At 39.1% G+C, this 18,594-nt stretch overlaps 1 pseudogene; it reads right to left on the reverse strand.

Annotated features, from left to right (window-relative positions):
* Positions 1 to 17,575: 17,575 nt before the first annotated feature.
* Positions 17,576 to 18,354, reverse strand: LOC100588072 (annotated as a pseudogene).
* Between the last annotated feature and the right edge of the window lie 240 nt (positions 18,355 to 18,594).

Genomic DNA, 18,594 nt, shown 5'->3' on the forward strand with positions numbered 1-18,594 from the left:
CCCAAGAGAATTTAAAACTCGTGCTCAAACACTTGTACACACATATTAATAACATCTCTATTAACAATAGCCAAAAGGTGGAAACAATTCAATTGTCTATCAATGAATAACAAAATATGCATATCCATACCATGGAATACTACTCAGCCATAAAAAGGAATGGAGAACTGACACACACTTCAATATGCATGAACTTTGAAAACATTACACTAAGTAAAAGAGGCCAGACATAAAAGGTCATATATTATGATTCCATTTATATGAAATATCTGGAATAGGCAAATCCATAGAGACAGAAAGTAGATTAGCAGTTGACAGGGGCTGGAAGGAATGGGAAAGGGGGAGTAATTGCTTAGTACATGTGGGTTTTCTATTTGCACTGATGAACAGGTTCTGGAACTAGATAGTAATGATGGCTGCACAACATTGGAAATGTACTTGATGCCACTGAATTACACACTTTAAAATAATTAAAATGGCCAGTCATGGTGGCTCATGTCTATAATCCCAGCACTTTGGAAGACCTAGGCAAGAGAATTGCTTGAGCCCAGGAGTTTAAGACCAACCTGGACAACATAATGAGACTTGGTCTCTATAAAAGATAAACAAAATTAGCCAGACACGGTGGTGCACACCTGTAGTCCCAGCTATTCAGGAGGCTGAGGTGGGAGAATCACTTGAGCCCAGGAGGTGAAGGTTGCAGTGAGCTGTGATAGCACCACTGCACTCCAGCCTGGGCAACAGAGCCAGACCCTGTCTAAAAAAAATAAATAAATAAAAGATGAAACTGGTAAATTTGATGTTATCTGTATTTTACCAAAGTAAGACAAATTATGACTCAATTTACACAAAGTAGTGTCTTAATATAAGAAGGCCTACCTTGTGGAAAGAAAAATCCCAATCTTATCAGCCATTGGCAGCAGTTGAAAGGGGAATTTTTTGTATATATAGTTTTGCAATGTAAAGAAACAGCATTTGGAGGCATCATAGAAAGTAAAGTGCTGAGGAATTAATTTTCAAAATAACCATGAGCTCCTGATTTTCAGGAAATCAAATCTTAACCTTTAGCTATATAATGCTTTGTTCTAATTGCTAAATCGTTCCTTCTCTCTTTTTCTTTCTCTTTCTCTTTTGTTAGCGTTGTCTTTGTCCTGAGGTATATGCTGGGCTTTCTTATTGTTTAGTACAACTATGGTTCTCTCTCAGTTATATTGTTTCTCCTTTTTTGTTTAGTTTGTGCCCAGTGGTTCTCACACACCGTTGTGCGTTACAATAAAAAAAAAAAAAATCTCCAAATACTTCAAATTAAAATATTCAGCAGACAGTGAAACAATAGGTTTGGGCTCCCTCACTACATTTTCAAGTTTGCAAAAGTTATCACATGTACAGTGTTGGATATAATGACATAAGCAGCTGAACTGGAATTTAGGTTTTATTTCATCTACTTTAATAAGTAATATTAATGTACATACATTTAATAATTACAACCACAGTGACAAGTTTGAATATTAAAAAAAAGCATTTTTATTTTTTAAACTTTTTGACTTAGAGCTACCTGCTTGCCTATTATTCATTTAATTTAGTCATTTCCGTGGTTAATTTCTGTATAATACAGTGATTGATTTCTCCTTCTATTCAGGGCTACAGCTCAGTTCTCCTCTGGTGAGCATTCTCTCCCAGGTTTTAAATTTCCCTTGTTCTACTTCCTTCCCACTGTTTCTAGGTTGTTTGATGTTTCTGGTAGTCTCTGCCCCCCACCCGACTCCAGTGCTGTCATTCTTGGCATGCTTATCCTGTCTCTGCTCAGCAGAGGTGGTACCCATGAATAGTAAGAGGAGGCTCCCTAGGGACATGCTCCACCCACAGGGAAATAGTTTTCTCGCTCTTGGCCCTACTCTTCATCCACACTAGAGTTTTGTTTTGTTTGTTTGTTGCTGTGTGTGTGTGTGTGCTTTCTTAATATAATACATTTGCCTAATGAAACCACAACCGGCTAAGTAATTCTTTCTCTCAATAACCTCAGCATTACACTTGAGGCCTCAAAAGCTGTGGGCTTTTTGAAGGCAGTCTCCAGCTCTGCCAGTGAGTCTGGGTTCTGCCTACTGCTCCCTCACAGTCATTCAGCGCTTACGCACATATGCCTCCTTTAGGAATCCCAGACAAGAAGCATAAAGTACAGTGTCATCCCCTTCTACTTCTCTAACTTCACAGGGAACTCTAATGTGATTCCAAACTTATACTACAGTCTATTGTGAAGAGGATGCGTATATTACTTAGTTTGAATGAGCAGGATATATATGCAAACATTTGCAAACAAATAGAATGCCCCACCACACATACACAGCTCCAGCTAAATAAACATGCCCCAGACTTTTTCTTCTTTCCCTCTCTGCGTTTTTCTTTCTTTCTTTCCTTTTTTCTTTCCTTCCTCTCCTCCCTTCTTTCTTATTTTTCTTTCCTTCATTTCTTTCTTCGTTTCCTTTCCTTCCTTCCTCCCTCCCTCCCTCTCTCCTTCCCTCTCTCCCTCCCTTCTTTCCTTCTTTCCTTCTTTCATTCCTTTTGCTGTTTTTAAAGAGAAAAAAGAGTTCAAGTAACTGAGTAAAACAGAATAGATTGGTAAACAGGATTGCATGTTTACTCAAGTACAACTACTCACATAAAGAAATGCTGACTAATTCCCTTAGGTATCTGGTTTCATCATCTGCTTCAACCCTTCTGAGTTAGAAGAGGGGAGGGGGAAAAGGCCCTCTAATCCAGTAAAATTTGTGTATTCATATTTAAAGTCATTTAAGGTAGATGTTCAGAAAATTTTGGATAAAATTTGGAGTTTTTCTTTGGTCTCCTGCTTATCTCCTAGGTGAAATCTAGATGTATGAAGGAAGGGTTTAGTGGCCTCAAAGGCTTGAGGCTTTGGGAAAGAGTGATATCTCTGATCCCAGTAGTGTCCTCCCTCCCTTCATCCCTCCCCTCCTCAGGTTCCAGCTCTATCCTCGGGTTTCTCTGAAGCCCAGCTGACCTGGCCTTCCCTCTGAAGTATTGGCTGCTGCTGAGTGAGTGGTTATGGCCTCCCACCCTAGATGCCATCTACTGATGGCTTTTGCTGTAATCTGTGGCTGGACAACAGTCTGTCCTTTCTTAGTTTGGCCAGGGTACTGGCAGCCCTCCTTGATAAACTGGCCATACCTTGGCTCTCCCTATTTGTGGAGCCTGCTGAGATGTGGGCATGAGTCCCATCAGCTTTGAGCCTAGATGCAACTATAGAAATCCTTGCCTGTACCATAGTGATGCCTTGCAAGGGTGTGTGAGAACTTCTATATCTGCCCACAAAAATTGCAAGGCAGCACTGAATTAAAAGGTCTAGCTCCTCCCTTTGCCCAAATATGCTGTGTTCTCACTTGTTTTCTAGATGGTTGTCTTTCGGGAAGTTTGAGCATTCTGTCATACCAGATCTGCCATGACACATGAAGAAAACTTGGGCAGAAGCTCCTGAGCTCTTGGAACTCCCCAAAATGAAAGAAATTCATACCCCACTTGAGGAGTTCAGTCCAAAGAAATGAGATCTGGCCATATTCATGGTTTCCTGACTCCTCAGCACTGGCTCCAGTCATCCCATTAACCTACCGGGCCTGTAGGGGATGTGGATTTTTCTCCATTTTTTTTTTTTTTTTTAATTTTCTTTGGATGAAACTCAACAATCAAGTTTTCCAGAACTTCTCTTGATATATTAAATGGATAGATAAAATAATTTTAACAAAGTTATTTTGCTCTCTTAAAAGAACCTTGCTTGCTTTCAACATTTTCTTTTCTTTCTACAATCTCAAACACACTATTTTGGGTGTCGAAACTTGAATCTTAACTCTTTCTCCCTTCCTTTGTTTCTTGAGTGTAATAATTCTAACACTGTCTTGCTTCTTTGCTGACACATGTATAGACACTTTTTGTTTTTTTTTTTGAGACGGAGTTTTGCTCTGTCACCCAGGCTGGGGTGCAATAGTGTGATCTTGGCTCACTGCAACCTCCACTTCCTGGGTTCAAGTGATTTTCCTGCCTCAGCCTCCCAAGTAGCTGGGATTACAGGTGCGTGCCAACATGCCCAGCTAATTTTTGTATTTTTAGTAGAGACAGGGTTTCGCCATGTCAGCCAGGCTGGTCTTGAACTCCTTACCTCATGTGATCCACCAGCCTTAGCCTCCCAAACTGGAGAATTACAGGCATGATCCACCGTGCCTGGCCGACACTTTTAAGAAGAAATATCCAAGACATGGAAATAGGTAATGAAATTACTAGGTGTTCTTTCAGTGTAGTGCTGAGCACGACTATGGCACAAAACCTGACTGAGGATTCTCTAATTTTCTAGGGATGGCTCCCTTTATTAGACTGCCTTTTACTATTGATTAGTATAGAGATTAACTTTTAGAAAACTGATATTTGAAAATGTATCTTGACTGAGAGCAACACATCTGATTCTCGTTCAATAGTAATGCAAAATTATTTTTATCCAGGAAAGGAAGTAACTGCAAATGTTAGAGCTTACTGCTGTTCAGGTATTAATCAGTTTTGTATATAGTTGCAAATTCTTATCAGCCTAACTGTGACTGACAGACTACATAAATCTTTGAAGAGGCTTCCTTGAAAAAATCAACTCACAAAAGGCAGATTAATAAGAGAAAAGGCATACAAATGTATTAACATATACTCAGAGGAGTACCACAGAGTGATTACCCACTCCCAAATAGGGTTCAGAATCTTATATATCATCTGGAGGTTACAGAAAAGAATGAGGGCTTGAGGGCTTGCATCCTGGAAAATGGGTAATGGGAGGTGAGAGAAGAATTCTGTTGAGGGGCAATAAATGATTACTAACAAAAGCAAATGGATTAGGGAACTGATATTTACTTGTAAATAGTTTTTGGAATTAGAATGATCTTGTGAAAGAGTCTGTTCAGGTATGGCTACCTTCTTGGTCTTCTTTTCTGCAACAGATAATGGGATAACAGGAAGGGGAAGAAAAACAATTGTTCTCCTTCATGGGTCCCTCCTGTCTTCATGTATCTTGGGGGGCGGGGAGTATTTTCCAGTGTCTATTGATCTAAGGCCCTTTAATATAAAATATTCGTTATACCAGGGAATCATATTTTGGGGGTAAAGTTGTCTGTTCTCCTTTAATTTCCATTTCTTGAATTCTGTTTTTAATTATTTTTAACATCTTACTGTTTCTCATATTAGTTTAGGAGCTGAGTAAAATCTTTGACCATGTTTATGACATTTAGAGATTTATATTTTAACAATACATACATAATATGGAATGACAATGGAAATAAATTATGTACACTTATCTCTCACTTTAATTTTTTTTTTTAATTGTAGAGACAAGATCTTGTTATTGCTTAGGCTGGTCTGGAACTCCTGGTCTCAAGCAATCCTCCCACCTCAGACTCCCAAAGTGCTGAGATTACAGGAATGAGCCACCATGACTGGCCACATAGGGAATTTAACTGGCTTTTAAAAACATGACTTAGGATTAAAAATATTAAATATTAAATTAAAAAGTATATTTCTATTAATTATATTATGAAAATTATGGTACATTCTATACAAATCCAAGTTATGCAATATTAACAAAAAGGAAAATATATCAATTGAATTATGCAAATAAACATGTAAGTGATAAACAATAATACAAGTATAGTGGTTCATGCCTGTAGTCCAAGCACTTTGAGAGGCTGAGGTAGGAGGATCACTTGAGCCCAGGAGTCAGAGACCAGCCTGGAAAACACAGTGAAACCCTGTCTCTACATGATGAAAATACAAAAAATTAGCTGGGCATAGTGGTATGTGCCTGTAGTCCCAGCTACCTGGGAGGCTGAGGTGGGAGAATCACTTGAGCCCAGGAGGTAGAGGCTGCAGTGAGCCAAGATTGTGCCACTGGACTCCAGCCTGGGTGACAGAGTGAGACTATCTCAAAAAAGAAAAAAAAAAAATCAATTATTGAAAGTTTGCTCACTCAGAAGAAAACAGGTTAAGGTTATTAATGAAGGTTGATGGAGAAGTAGTAAAAGAGAATCATTCTTTTGAAGATGCATCTTTACACTTTTGAAGAAGCATGTTTATCTTTCTCTCAAATTGTGCTTAGAAAACACAAATGCAAAACTCTAGAGTCATAGTAAAAGAAAGGAAACACACATATACGCACACACGGAAGAAAGTCATTGACTCAAAAGTTTTGAGAAATTTTTGAAAGTTGAAAATAGTTGAAACAATTAAAAAAGGAAATAACTACTAAAATTACCTGAAGCATATTATTGATGCAAAAAAGGCAGAATCAGCATCAAGAATGGGCTATGCTGCTTCGGGTAGTTAGACAGGCATGAACGGGGCAGGAGAGGGCTCTTCCCACACCCACCAGTAATCTCAGGTGATCATCAGTGATGGTTCAACAATTATCGCGCTGCCTCTCTAAAAATGGTAATTCGGCAGAAAAAGCCAGGGAAAGACAATCTCCTGACGTTCCACAGCTGTTGCATTAGAGTGTTAACTGAATGCAGATGCCAAGGAGAAGCAAAATGGGCTTCCAATAAAAATTCAGGGTCCAGTGTGGTGGCTCACACCTGTAATCCCAGCTCTTTGGGAAGGCAAGGCAGGTGGATAACTTGAGGTCAGGAGTTTGAGGCCAGCCTGGCCAACATGGTGAAATCCTGTCTCTCCCCAAAATATAAAAATTTACCAGGCATTGTGGTGGGCACCTGCAGTCCTAGCTGCTTGGGAGGCTGAGGCAGGAGAATCACTTGAACCTGGGAGGCAGAGGTTGCAGTGAACCAAGATCGCATCACTGCACTCCAGCCTGGGTGACAGAGTGAGACACCATAGAGTATGACCTCCCTGGGGCATACCACCAGTAGAGGGAAGAAAGCCTCGGGTGGGCATTCATACAACTTCATAAACACACTGTGCATGCTCACCTCCCAGGCGTTAGGAGGGCACTGCACATGTGGGCAGCCCACCCTAAGAGAAGAATCACGGGAAAGGGGCCAGCTGATAAAGTCCTAGGATCAAGGTTTGAGACCATCCTGGCTAACACGGTGAAACCCCATCTCTACTAAAAATACAAAAAAAAAAAAATTTGCCAGGCATGGTGGCGGGCGCCTGTAGTCCCAGCTACTCAGGAGGCTGAGGCAGAAGAATGGCATGAACCCGGGAGGCGGAGCTTGCAACGAGCCGAGATCGTGCCACTGCATTCCAGCATGAGCGACAGTGCGAGACTCCGTCTCAAAAAAAAAAAAAAAAAAAAAAAAAAAAAAAAAAAAGTTGCACTTGACCTTGGTACCCGTTTGGGTCTCTACCAAGCATGCTTTCCTTTCTTTCCTGCTCGGAAGCCTTTCTAAATAAACTTATAGTCCTGCTCTGAAACTTGCCTTTCTCTTGTTTTCTCTGCCTTGTGCCCTTCAGTTGAATTCCTTTTTCTGAGGAGGCAAGAATTGAGGTTGCTGCAGATGCATATGGATTTGCAGCTAGTAACTCGGACACTTTCCACCAGTAACATATTTGGTGCTCTGTGACTCAGAAATTTGCCACTGGTAACAATGCCAGGATGTATTTGTGGTTACCAGGAGCAGAGAGGAATCAAGCACCAGCACTGGGCTACTTTGGTGTACCACTGCGGGAGCAACCAACCATGGCTTCCCTTGCACAGGAACTCTCACTTTCCCCTTGTCCAGGCAGCAGCTTTGAGAAGGTCAAGAAGCACAGAGTGCTAGAGCTAGCATTAGATAACCAAGGCATGAAAGTCATTTTATAAAAAATTAGTCTGGCACACAGTATTTGTGTAGGCTTTATGTCTGTATGGCAGAGTGAGTTCATATTTCTCAGATGGCATGAGAAGTTCAATTCTACTTGAACTTTTTGCTCTGAAGATAGCACAGAGGCAGGTGAAATATAATAAAGAAAAAATCAAACATGGCCTGGAAGCGCAAAGCAGCAGACAGAGATAAAGCTCTAATTTTTGTTCTGTTCCTGGTCTGAAATCTGCCTAATAGACTGCTGTGGTAGAATAAAGAAGATCTAAATTTTGCTTAGTATTTTGAACATTTTAAAAATTATATTTACTATTATCATTTTTAATGATATAAAAGGGAGGTTATCTTTTTCCATGTAAATATTGATTACCTCAAAATTTTGCAAAAGCCTTTTAAACCAAATGCAATGACATTCTAACTGAGCCACACTTGAGAGTCAGAGTAAGAAATATTTGGAGTTAATCAACTTTTTTCCCTTGACCCCCAACTATCACCACTTTAGATGATGGCATCTTTCTGTGATAAGTTATCTTCATGAGATGGAGCTGAGATTCAGCTAATCTACAGAGTTATTTAACAGTTCCTCCCTGGTTACCAAATAATCTTCATTATCTCAATAAGTTCCTCAAATGTGCTTCTGGCAAACAAGGCTTCTTATTTTTTCAGAATGTTCAACACACTGTTGAAGTGCTATAAAATGCTTATTGTAGGCACTTTAAACAGATGTACAGAAGTAACTATAATAAACCAGTAATATGTGATAAATGGCCTTTCAGACTTAGCACCCACCAGTGACTGGCAAATGTGTGTTAAAAAAAAAAAAAAAAAAAAAGTAGAACTTTTACATCTAACCAGCTCACGTAGGAAATGCTGTACAACTTAGAATCATGCATCACAGAAGATGAAACAGGCATTAGTCTTAGAGGTCAGTTCTTCAACGGATGAATAAATAAACTCAAATTTATGGTAATTAAGTGATATATGAAGTTCCACAATTCTTTAGTGGCAGAATCAAGAGTAAAACCAAGGTTTCCTCACTCTCAATGCAGTGCTTTCTCCTTATGTTATACTAAATAACTACAGAAAGTTGATTGATGAGCTACAGTTATCTAATCCAAGCTACTCTGGTCTGAAAACACCAATTCAATATTTTATTTAAAGCTACTGCAACTGAAGTGAGCAAGTCAAAACTTAAAAATTATTGGGCTGGGTGCAGTGGCTCACGCCTGTAATCCCAGCACTTTGGGAGGCTGAGGCAGGAGGATCACCTGAGGTCAGGAGTTTGAGATTAGCCTGGCTACATGGTGAAATCCTATCTCTACCAGAAATACAAAAAAATTAGCTGGGCATGGTGGCAGGCGCCTGTAATCCCAGCTACTCCGGAAGCTGAGGCAGGAGAATTGTTTGAACCCAGGAGGTGGAGGTTGCAGTGAGCCGAGTTTGTGCCCTTGCACTTCAGCCTGGGTGACAGAGTGAAACTCTCTAAAAAGACGAAGAAAAAAAAAATATATATATATGTATACATATATATGCATATATATGTATATACATACATATACATATATATGTATATACATATATATACATATACATATATGTATATACATATATATACATATACATATATATGTATATATACATTTATTTTTATATATTTATATATATGAGAGTTAGTATTTAATTACACAGTTAATAAGCAGTTTTAGAAAGCCTACTGTGTGTTTCTAAGTAATTCATCCTCCCCAAAGACATGAATGTTGCATGTTATATTTTCTGTTTAATAGGATAAATGGTTCTTAAAACAGTACAGCAACTACCAAATAAGTGCACTGATAGCAAGGATGTCTCATTTTAGTGAAAGCAAATAAGGATTTTTGAATTTTATTCAGTTTCTGTAGTAATACCTTGGGTGAGGGTATCCAAGAATTTAGGAGTAAGGAAAATGGTAAAACGGAAGCACCGGTGGAAGTCCAAGAGGTTGAGCGAAAGTAAAATTATAAAGATAATGAAAGAAGTGGTAGAACTCTACTTCCTCATGTTATCTGTAAGTTTTAAAAGTTTTGTAGACACATGATGTTCTGCACAAAGATAAAGCAATAGACTAAAAAATGGTTCAAAGTTATTCCAACCTTTATGATTTTATAATTTAACTTTATCATTATTATAAGCTTAAGATAACCAACATATTTAGATGATATTGGAATTTAAATATTTTAACCCAACTGGTTTACCCCTGAGAAACTTCCCTAACTTGGCTCACCAAAAAATATTCCATAGTACAAATGTGAGATTGAATTAAGTAAGAGTAAATGGAATGGGAACTCTTACCATATAAAGAAACTATTTCTGGATAACTACTATGATACAGATACACTGAACAGATACTTATAAAAATAATAAGTAATTATAATTACTATTATAATACATATATATCAAACAAAAATTATGGGAGGTCACTGTTCTGGACTGAGCACCTGCACTAGGCCCCAACAGACCAGACCAGACCAAAATGGAATCACTCTTGCCACATGCCGCATAATTAAACTGAGACTTTAAGAAAGCAGATAGATCCTAAAACAAACTAGTTTTTTTATCCTGAAAAAAGGATATTCCAGTCTACCTACATCAGCATAATAAGGAAGTCCACTCTGCCTTACTGTTCTGCCATTGCCAAATAGAAGCTAATTCTATTTTGTAGAATGGAGGCTGCCCTGATGCATGAATTGTGAATAAAAGCCATTTGATTTAAAGCTAAATTTGTTATATTTCATCTTTTGACATATATTATAAACATATATCACATATTATGTATATAATATATAATTTAAAAGAGTAATAATGATAATAACAGATACATCTATTAAACTTTTATTTTGTGCTAGGCACCAAATTTAATTTTCTCATTAATTTCTTATAGCAATCTGATGAGGTAGGCACTAATATTATCCCTATTTCACAAGTAAAGAAACTGAAGGTTAAAAAGCTAACCAGTTCATTTTAAATCAGGAATAATAGTTTAACATTTGGGGTGATTGTGTGGCCTGAGTTTGTTTGTTTCCCTTCTCTTAGAGATAACGGTCCTGCCTATTCTGTTGTCCAATGCTTGAAAACAGTGGTTTCCTTTTTTCCTGGTTTTTTTTTTTTTAAATCATGTACAGTAGAAGAGTAGGTCAAGGCCCTGTGGGCTGTGGGGGGAAAACACATCCCAAATTAGAACAGAAGCTTTCAATATCAGTGGGAAATTTTGCCTCATTTACCAATTATAGCCAAGAAGAGGCTACACTATTCTCAAGAGAAACTGGCCATGCAATGAAACGCAGTCAATAGGACTAAAGATAACTTCACAAAGATCTCTGTGCCCTAGAATGGCATGAAAGCTGTGGAGTAACTCCTGTGCCCTAAAACATGTCACACAACTCATTAAAAAGTGGTTGAACATGGATGAATAAAGGGGCATTTTAACCAATCAATAAACTGACCCCCAACTGACTTCTCATCAAATGAATGTTTTGGCACCATAAAGTCTTCATAATTCAGAATTTAGACAAGGCCCCAGGGGAAAAAAAACAAGAGATACGAAATTGATAAACTGATAATTGAAATTGATAAATCTAATAAATCCATCTCAATGTGGTTAACAACTAGGTTTACATGTTACAATTCTCCAGTATTTTGTGAAGATTCCTTCTAACTGAAAGGAATGTTTATAGTACATGGAAGATATGAATTGTGATGAAAATAGTTTGAGATAAGAAGGCTTTCAAGGAACCTTACAATCACCAACTGTTTTTGTTTTATTGACACCAGTGTCACTCACTAAATATTCTTTTTTTTTTTTTTGAGACAGAGTTTCACTCTTGTCACCCAGGCTGGAGTGCAATGGCGTGATCTCAGCTCACTGCAACCTCCACCTCCTGAGTTCAAGCAATTCTCCAGCCTCAGCCTCCCAAGTAGCTGAGATTACAGGTGCCCGCCACCACGCCTGGCTAATTTTTATATTTTTAGTACACACGGGGTTTTGCCATGTTGGCCAGGCTGATCTCGAACTCTTGACCTCAGGTGATCCCCCCACCTTGGCCTCCCAAAGTGCTGGGATTATAGGCATAAGCCACCATCCCCAGCCACCAAATACTCTTAATGGACAATTTTTCTTACAATCAAACACTTGGCTCAAACTGTATATGTATATATAACTTTTACTGGGATTTCAACCACCGGACATTTTCTGTTAATCGAAGCTCACAATGAACTATTTCTCCATAACCTCTCAGGTGTGCAGACAGACAGATATGACGGTCAAAAAATGCCTACCTCCTGTGTATCACAAACCTTTTCAGCCTGCCTTTCACTGAGGAATATATAAGGTTGTGTGCAGATCAGGACACTTCTTAAGTGGCTTTCATTTTTATCACTGTAGATCCACATTTAGGTGATTAAAATATTTGGCATGGAATTTGTATTTTTCCAACTTGAAAGGTATAGAAAATATATATTAATTTTTATGTTAACTAGAGGCTTTATAATTATGTGTCAGGCTTTGTTTAAAAAATAGTCATGCAATCAAATGAGTATGCACCTGCTGTGTGAATTAAGCTTACACTGGAAGGCATATAGAAGTGGCAGAGCAGAAATAAATGAAAAAACAAAACCCTTCACTTTTCTCACTTCATAACAAAAGATTTCCACTGTACTCTAGAGCCAAAGACAGCTGTTTCAAGGGCTCAGTAGAGGGAAATATCCAAAGGGTAGGTGTAGTTTTTTAATTGAGCTTCACTAAGAACATGGATAAACATCTATCCCCTTAATAAAGTTATTGTGACATCTTGTAACTATAAATGATGGGGCCCCTGCTTCAAGCACCTACACTTACTCCTGCAAAATGACTCTTTAAGCTGTGTTCACATTTGGCCTCTAACTCCAGTGAGAATGAAACAGAAGGAAATAGGGCTGTAATACCATCTGAGTGATTTAGAACAGACATAAGGAAAGGTACTACTCCCTGGAAGTTTATACACTCATAGATAAGGGATTATGTAACCAGGATGATATACATCTTGTCCTGCCCAGAAGCCAAGTAATGTAGTACTTCATGTTTCTGGTCACTAGATGAATGAATTGGAAACAAAAATTATTGTTGTGTACTGGTGAGTTTAGGGGAAGGGGACAAACATACTTATTTCAAATTGATACATAAGTACTAAATTCAAGATTCCTAATTCAATTCCCTAAAGCAACTACGAATGAGCTTCAGGAAAACTATGAACACCTTGAAATTAACTATACACAATTTCATATAGATACATACATACACTTTCATAGAAGAAGAAGACTTGTATTTTTCATTGGATTCTCTGTATAATCTATAGTCACACACACAAAATGATTTAGTGTTGATGAAAAGAGTCAAACTCTGTAAAATAATTTAAGAGATTTATTCTGGGCCAAAAAAGAGTGACTATGGCCCGTGACACAGCCTTCAGGAGGTGCTGAAAGTATGTTCCCAAGGTGGTCAGGGTACAGCTTGGTTTTATACATTTTAGGAAGGCATGAGACATCAGTCAAATACATTTTAAAAATACATTGGTTTGGTTCAGAAAGGCGGACAACTCAAAGCCGGGGCTTCCAAGCTATAAGTAAATTTAAACATTTTCTGGTTGACAATTGCTTGAGTTGATCTGAAGACCTGGGATCAAGAGAATGGAAATCGGCCTGACGTGGTGGCTCATGCCTGTAATCCCAGCACTTCGGGAGGCTGAGCGGGGGGGATCACCTGAGGTCAGGAGTTCGAGACCAGCCTGGCCAACATGGTGAAACCCCACCTCTACTAAAAATACAAAAATTAGCTGGGTATGGTGGTGGGCACCTGCAATCCCAGCTACTAAACAGGCTGAGGTGGGAAAATCACTTGAACCCGGGAGGCGGAGGTTGCAGTAAGCTGAGATCGTGCCACTGCACTCCAGCCTAGGCAACAGAGTGAGACTCTATCTGAAAAAAAAAAAATAAATAATAGAAAGGAAATGTTCAGGTTAAGATAAAGGATTGTGGAGACCAAGTTTTATTGTGCAGAGGAAGCTCTCAGATAGCAGACTTCAGAGAGACAGCAGGTTGTAAAATGTTTCTTATCAGACCTAAAAGGGTGCCTAACCCTTAGCTGATTATCTTCTGGATCTGGAAAGGAAGGAAGGAAAACAAAGAGGAAAGAGAATTCTCTGTAGAATGTAGGTATTTCCCACAAGACTTTGCAGAGCAATTTGAAGCCATGGCAAGGGAATATATTTTGGGTTAAATATTTTGATTTTTTTCCTTGTCTCATAATGTTATGCCAGAGTCAGACTGAAAAGTAAGTCACAATATATAGGGTTAAATAAAACCCATCTGATGGGAATTTATGGTTTGTAGGGCATGACTCCCTGGACCTCTTAGATAGGAAATTGGGCAAGATAAAAAAGTCAGAGCTTAGTCCTCAGTAGATACCTCTGAAATTAGGGAGAGGATAATTCACATAGATTCAAATTGATGCTTTCAATGTGTTGTAAACTGTGAATAAAAAAAAAAACAGAATTCTCCTACAGTTTCTGACTCTTGTGTTCCAACTTACAATTCCTTCCAAGCATACTCCCTATCCTACTGAAGGAATTCTGATTTGGAAAAATGATTTTATAAATATAATATGATCATACTTCTCAGTGCCTAGGGCCCCAACCTCCCTCTGGCCTCTTCCTGTCTCTCTCAGGCTCCCTGTCCTAGGCCTATTGATCCCCTGCAATTTCCAGTGTGTTTTGTGCTCTTTCTAACCTCTTACCCATTGTAGACATAGCTTTTTCTGTCCGAAACAGTATATCCACCTTTTGCCTTCAACAGATTAACCCTAATTGTCTTTCAGGATTCCTCTCTGGTGACCTTCAACCGGACCCTGGGCAAATCTCTATCAATGCACATGTCAAGTTGCATTAAAATAATCTGTTTATTTTCTTCCGTTTCTGGATTGCAGACTTTCTTGAGATCATACATGTTTAGTACTTTATTCACCTTGATAAGCCTGCAGCCTCATACCACATCTGGCATTTAATGAGCCAACAAAACTAGTGACCCAGCATGGGGCCCAGGGCTAGATGGTCAATCTCTCTGCTTGGGAAGGTTTATTGAAGGTTGATTATTTTGGGAAACAAACAAGCTGTAATGACCAAAAAAATTGACAGTTTTTCTTTTTCAGGGTGCATGTATTTTAGGCAAAAAATTTTATATAGGCTAAAGAAATTAACAACTACTTTTAGAACTAATTTCATGCAGAAAGAAGCAATGTAGAAAATACCTGGTACTAAGGAAACTTTTCTGAAGCCACTGAAGTGACTAACTTCATATCATATAGTTGATGCCTTAAGAGACCTACTGTTACCCAGTGTAACCACTACATGATAGAGCTGAATTTCTGCCCCACCCTAACTCTGCTTATCCTTAAAAAGCAGGATGCCTGCTGTAAAAAATTCCTTTTGTAATCAGACCAGTTGAGACTGGTTAGAACCAAGATAGCTTACCAAATGACTTTTAAAAGACCTCAAGCTTCATTATAATCTCATTTCCTTGCTAAATGGGACTCCCACCAGCACCACGACAGTTAGCAATTGCCATGACAATGACTGGAAGAAGTCATAAAAGGACCAAAAGGAAGGTGGTACTACTGGTTCTGGGAAGTTCACTGCCCTTGCCCAAAAAGACAGGGATTACTCCCCTCGCTTTTAATGTTCAACCCCTTTATAAGAAAAAAAATTATATATTTTAAACCACTCATCCCTCACTCGTCAAGAAGTTGATTTGTAAGCTCTGTTCCTGCTTCTCAATTCTATGGCCATTGAATAAAGCCTGCACTGTTTGATGCTCATGTTCAGTTTTATGTCAAGGCTTCATGACACCAAACAGGGAAAGACTCTGTTTTTATGGGTACTGGCTTTGTCAGTAACAAAACTAGTGACCAAGCATGGGGTCCTGGGCTAGATGATCAATCTCTCTGCTTGGGAATCTCCCTTACCACCCTAGAGACTCGACAACTGGCACCCGACAGCATCAGTTGGTAATGAACACGCATTTGTCCTGACTCCGTGCAGGGATCAGCTCTGGGGAAGGTAATGCATCATTGTTGTAAGATCATAAGCAGGCAGGCAAAGGTTATCTAGCTGTACTGGGAAGGGCCCCCTAAGCTGAGCACAGTGGGGATGCTCACCCAAAATCAGGGTTGTGCACAGGGATGCCCTGCACCAGACCATGGTCCCATCCTCAGTAGAGGCCCCTGTGGGAGTTCTCTAAAGTGTGAGAGGAACCAGAGCATTTGAGGAGGATGATACAGAGACTGAGAAGTGAAGAGACCACTTTTGAGGGATTAGAAGAAATCTCCATTCTGAGGCTGAAGTGCCTAGGGGAGACCTCTGAGACAGGGTGCCAGGGACACCTGGCTGGCCTTCAGGAAGACACCAGAGACAGCTGGGTACAATGGTCAATATTGCTTTTGGGCACAATAAGGAAAATCTAGAGTTCAAGTGGTTAACCTGCAAATTCAGGGTTAAGTAGAGTCTTCTAAAGTTCTCTGTTTTCCTCTCTTTTCTGTCTGCTTTGAATCTGGTGTTACTAAGTTGCTGGTGCTGAGATAAGACTCATTATTTATGGTCTAACTGAAATGGAAACATTAGAAACTCATTTGAAACTGAAAAAACAAAAAAGTAAAAGAGGGTTTTTAAAATAAACTGCCATAGAAAATACTTTGCCCAAATTTTGATTCACAGCCTTCCTTGGATTACGTACCGGGGAAACAAAGTTTAGCCAGGTCAATAGGTCCCAATTTTGTTTAAAAAATTAGATTTAGCTTTATTTTCTAAAATGGGTAATTTATATTACCATCTCATGGCTAAAATTTCAAGGTAAAAGCCATTGGATCTTGTGTGAGTGTATGTTTGTGTGTGTGTGTGTGTGTGTGTGTATACATGCTTCAGTGTATTTATGTGTATACATTTGTGCTATGCTATGTGGTATGTCTAACATGCTACCAAATGGCTTCTAAGTAAATGAATACTCATAAATTTTAAAAGTCCAAATATTCTTTGTTTACATGAATTTAGTAATTTTTGATAAATAAAAACTTTTATTTTTTTACTAAAATTGAAATTAAAAAGCCTTGAAAATTATTAGCAAACATTCTTATCTGAGTTTACTGATTAAGATGTCAGGGTTTGGCACAAATGCTGTAAGACTATAACCCCAGTCAAAAATAATCTTGGGTAATTTGTCTGACAGATACCGGAGCTGGGGTTTTCCATACACATCTGTACTGCCTTCCCTCAGCTTCAGATTTATCCCCATCAGCACACTCATTTCTTTCTTGGCTCTGCCTTGGCCATAAAAGACACAACTCTTCTGAGTGATATCCCATCATATAAATCTAGGCATTATCTCCTAGTCCCTCTGAGTCTCTCCACAGTATTTCTTTTTCTTAAACCTTTTTTTTTTTTTTGTTGAGGGTGTCTTGCTCTGTCACCTAGACTGGAGTGCAGTGGCATGATCTTGGCTCACTATAACCTTCATCTCCAGGGCTCAACCCATCATCCCACCTCAGTCTCCCAGGTAGCTGGGACTACAGGCACAAGCCACCATGTTAATTTTTGTATTTTTTGGTAGAGACAGGGTTTTGCCTTGTTGTCCAGGCTGGTCTTGAACTGCTGGGCTCAAGCCATCTGCCCACCTCAGACTGGTGCTATTACAGGTGTGAGCCTCTGGGCCCAGCCTCTCTTCCAAGTCTATGACTCCAGAGCACTCTAGGGGCCTGTCTCTTCAGTGAAGGAGGCTTCCACTGGTGTTGTGGGGAGCATCTTGGGCACTGACTCAGATGTGGGGGCCACTCTCTTCTTAGCGATAACCCTGATAGAGTTGGCAAAGGTGAGACAGTTCTCTCTCTGATGGCTGTTTCCAGCTGTACCATAGGTACCAGGATTCACCTGAGACCAGGGTGGGGACTGGCAGAGAAGTACTCATAACTCCATGAGAGGCATTAAAATCAAGGTCCTGGGGTTCAACTTGGGGATGTGGTAACTGAGGAGACCATGATCCCTGGCTTTCTGGATGGCATGAATCAACATCTTGTGCTGCGTCATACAGACTCCTGTGTATGGAGCATGGAAGATAATACCCATGTGGGCACTGACAAACTGTTCCAAGAGCTTAACATTCCTAAAGTCAACATGCAACTTGTGATGTTGGCAGATGCGGCAGGGATTCCCAGCAACTTTATTCCTATGTATACATGTCTTTTGAGTCTGCTGCAGGGGTATACCACCCTTGTAGTAGTGGCAATAGTCCACCCAGTTGGGATGAGAACCCTATGGTTCCTGGTATTCTTCTGATTCCAGATATTTCCAGGGTTCATTCTTATATAGTGAAATGGGAACTGGGGGCAAATACTCTTTCTCAGGAGCTTTGCTGAAAGAGTATGGAGGGGAACCTGAACTCCATTGGTACTTCGGAAGAAAGAAAGGATAGGAAGCTGCCTCAGCAGGGTGTTTAATATGGGCATCACCATCTTAAACCCAGATCAGGTAAGTTGTGTTCTTATTGAGAAAAAAAAAAAAAAAATATATATATATATATATATATATAATTTTGTAATTTGGAGATTATTTGAAAGTTATTTATAACACAAGATTAAAAACAGTAAGTTAGAGAGACAGAAAGGTAAAAGGATTACGTATATATAGAGAGATATTTTTGGTAAGGAAGGTTATAAATAGAAGAACATAATTTTGTATGAGAGAAGATCTTA

The sequence above is a fragment of the Nomascus leucogenys genome, chromosome 20, assembly GCF_006542625.1.
Source record: "Nomascus leucogenys isolate Asia chromosome 20, Asia_NLE_v1, whole genome shotgun sequence".
NCBI classification, from domain to species: domain Eukaryota; kingdom Metazoa; phylum Chordata; class Mammalia; order Primates; family Hylobatidae; genus Nomascus; species Nomascus leucogenys.